Raw genomic sequence first — 4136 nt, forward strand, 5'->3', positions numbered from 1 at the left:
GGGGCCAAAGAAGGTTGAAATAATAGCCGATAAGGGAAAAGTCAAAAAGCAGGAGAAAATTGAAAAAATTCAAGAACCGGGAAATGCTGTTAGGGATACATTCATCAGCCAGGGGGGGAGGAACAGGAGAATTACCCATGGCTTAATTGCAGATACAATGGAAAATCAAAGAGACGGGGGGAGCCTTTCTTACGGTATACATTACTACATTTAGTAACATATTTCAAATACTAGTTTGTTTTGTTATATAATTAAATGATCTTGCGATTTATACAGCTTCTATACACGCATGAGTACAACAAAAGGCTTAACCTGTTTGAGAAAGCCGTGGAGATACCGGTTATTCGTTATATCACATCTTCAGAGATTGATAAAGTCGAAGATCATATTTCGGATAACGGACCTCTATGGATATCAAGTGACAGTGAAGAGGAAGAAGAAAATGAAGAAGAAGATGAAGAAGAAAATGAAGAAAAAAATGAAGAGGAAGAGGGTCCTTCAACGGAGGATTATACACTACGACCACCAGTTGACACCACAATAAGCTACAAAAGAAGGACTGCGCGTGCAATACAAAACAAAGAAACCGGGAAGAGCCAAAAGATAACGAGAACATTGATGATTTCATGGATTTCAGTTTTGAAATCCATGAAATGTCTCAGCTGAACCTTGAGTTTGGAGTTGGAACACAGACACAGAAAATGATGGATTATTGCAACACTCCTGTTCAACTTTCAACATCGGTATTCTACGACACAGCCCACGAACGAGAACTAGAGGCTTCGAGAGCCAACAAAAAGGTAAGCGCAAAAAAATATTAATTTCACTTAATCCATTATATTTAACTCTCTGGATTGATAGTATCTTAACTCGAAAAATATTACAGAATCTGTTGAAAAAAATGAAAGCAAATGTCAAAAAATACCTTAAAATGGTTCAAGATGTTCAAGTGATGAACAACTTAGTTTCAGAAGCAAAAAACGAAGTGTTTTTGGGATCCGGAGATTATGAAGGCTTGTAAGGAGTGGGATGAGATGCTTCAGAATAATCCCATTTGTGTGCCGCCTGATTCGGTTCAAGAGCATGAAACTGCAGCTTCTCCTGTTCATCAAGAGCCTGAAAATCCAGCTTCTGAACATCATGAAGTTACTATAAATGAAGAAGGTAGACAGGATGAAGAAGCTCAAAAAGTAATATCCAATGTTTTGGTACAAATGGCATCAGAAGGTAAAACATGCAAACTCAATATTAACACATGCGAAATTATGTAAAAAATCACTAATTTTTATGCACATGCGAAACCTAAAAAAACACATGCGATTTCTGTCAAAACACTTCAAATTTGATTTCGCACGCGATGTCATGTATACCCCTGCGATTTTGATTCTACTGTATTAAAATTAAATAATTTGTATCTATAGGTATACCGCACCCAGATGATGGAGGAGTCACAAGCACCCTTATTGCAAACATTCAAACTGTGGAAACGGGAGTATACGCTTACAAACCACCCGCCAAAGGTAAAAAAGCACTTTATATTAGGAAAAAATTAAAAAGCATAAATTATTGTATTTCTTAAATTACTCTGGCATGCAGAAAGTGGTGAAAATGAAACTGTTATTGAAGAAACAGTGAACTTGGCAGAATCTACACAAAACATTCAACAAAAAGTTTAAGAAAAAGTGCCAGAAAAAGTGCCAGAAGTGGAAGCAGTTTCTTTAGGAGAAACTACACAAAAAGACCCTCAACAACCCGATACAGAAATCGAAGTTGAAAAGGAACCGTAAGTTGAATGCCCTCAGGTAACGGCTGAGGAATTGCATTCAGTTGAGTTGCTTTTGAGCCTGGGACCCAGCCTGGAAGAAGATAAAGAAAAAAAACCAACTAAGGGGAGAAAAAAACTCAAAGCCAAAGCAAGTTCCAAAACAAGTCATACCAAAAGGGTTAAATGAACTGCTTTATAAGATAATAGAACAAGCCAAAATCCGAGCTGAGAAAAGATGTGCAGAGCTTGGAGACAAATTTTGTTCCCCTTACTGCAACAGAGTGGTAAACATGCACGAAGCACTATTGACTCAAGAATTGTGTGTGATTCGGTATACATTTGCTACACTTGCAGGCATGGAGTAAGTAAAATACTTATATCAACTAACAAACATCTAAAATATATACACACAACAAATACTAATTATTTATTTTATGACTGGCAGAGAAGAATTTTACCGATCAAAAACTGAGGTTGCCACCTTCAAAGCTATATTTGAAAGCTTCTACAGGGGTCAATACGTAGCATCGAACGGAATAGATGCATTTGTGGATGTTCTAAACCTTGAAGAGAAGAAGAAGGATAGAAAATCATCACCATACATACTCTTCTTGTTTAGCACAATGATGGTATGTTTTCATATAGATTTTGGCATTTGAAATTATAACAGTAAATGCATATTCAATGATTTCGCACGCTAATTATATCTAAATCGCATGTAGTATAGAAGAAAGTTTTCCTGTGAAACAAAATTTCTCATACTGTTGTAATTTCGCATGTGGTATATATACTATTCGGATGTGGAAAAAATACATTGTTTGCATAACTTTGATTCTAATTACATAACATACAGCCGGATATCTTTTACGACGAGGAGAAATACACAGACAACCAACGACTAAAAATATTTGCCTCAAATTTTGAAGACATATTACTGAGATATGAGGTAAAAAAACTTGATTCGGTTGACCTGGTGTTTATTCCGGTACTTCAAGGTGACCACTTCTATGTCTTGTGCTTCAACTTGAAATCTGGCAAAATTGAGCTGATTGACAATTCAGCAGCTAACCAAGAGTTTAAGGATAGATACAAGGGGCTTCCAGACACACTGGTAATAGAAAAACTTATTCATATACATGTTATATTTAATGTAAAAAGCTACTAACACAATGTTGCTATGTTACAGAGAAAAGTATTGGTTTTATACCTAGAAAAGGCTTTAAAACCAACATCGGCTATAAAAGAACTTGCAAACTCAGTTATAGAAAGAAAAGAAATGGATTGGAGGACGAAGAATAACGGCGTAGACTGTGGAGTGTTTACGATGCGTCACATGGAAACATACAAAGGAGACCAAAAACCATGGGTGACTGGATTTGTGAAAGAAGATGAAGTAAACAACAGACAGAATTCACAACTTCATCTCCTAAGGCACAGATATCTCAGTAAAATCATTCTATCCGAACACAATATGCATCGTCAAGTAATAATTAAAAAGGCAAATGCTTTCGATAAAAGACCAGACAAAGAGAGGTATATGAAAGATTTGGATAAGATAATCCCAGATAGGATGAGTAGATATTTTGCAAAGCCAAAGTAAACTTGATTGATGATGGATTTATGTTAAATATTTAAACTTGTTTAGTGTTTTTAATTTCGCATATATTAGTGTTTTTAATTTTGCATTTGTGTTTTTTATTTCGCATATATTATGTTTAAAATCGCATGTTTGACATTGAATTATTAAAATTTGCAATAAATATGTGACTATGAACATGCGAAATACAAGTCCATTACATAACACAACATGCGAATTTATTGAAACATGCACCAAAATAAACAAAAGTTCATTCAAAAGATGAAAGAAACTCCATTTTCATCTTCATCGAGCATCTTAAGACAGTTATTGCATCAGCCAACTCTTTCAACTGTTTCTCATCCTTCTCACCCAAATCCACCATAAACATAACAACAATTTCTTTAAGACTACTCACTTGCATCTGAGATAGCAAGTTCAGAATTTCTTGTCTTCTCTTCATGTTTTCTGTTACACGAGAAATGTTGGCCTCCAACATCTCTTGACATGATTGATCCTCTTGAATTTGTTGCTGAATCCTTTTCCTCAAAGCCTGCTTGATACTTGGTTCAGAAAAAGAGGATGTTGGTAGATCTGCCATTTTTTAATAGGATGTTTGCAATAGTGATAAAAACATAAAATATATAATAAAAGAAAAATGATTGATATGAATTATTGAAATCAATTATTGAACTGAATTATTTGATTTCAATTATTGAAACACACTGTGCGAAAATAAAAACAATTATTATTAAAGCGTGCGAAATAAATAGCTACAATTGATAAATACTTTAA

Source organism: Helianthus annuus, chromosome 16, assembly GCF_002127325.2.
Source record: "Helianthus annuus cultivar XRQ/B chromosome 16, HanXRQr2.0-SUNRISE, whole genome shotgun sequence".
Lineage (NCBI taxonomy): Eukaryota > Viridiplantae > Streptophyta > Magnoliopsida > Asterales > Asteraceae > Helianthus > Helianthus annuus.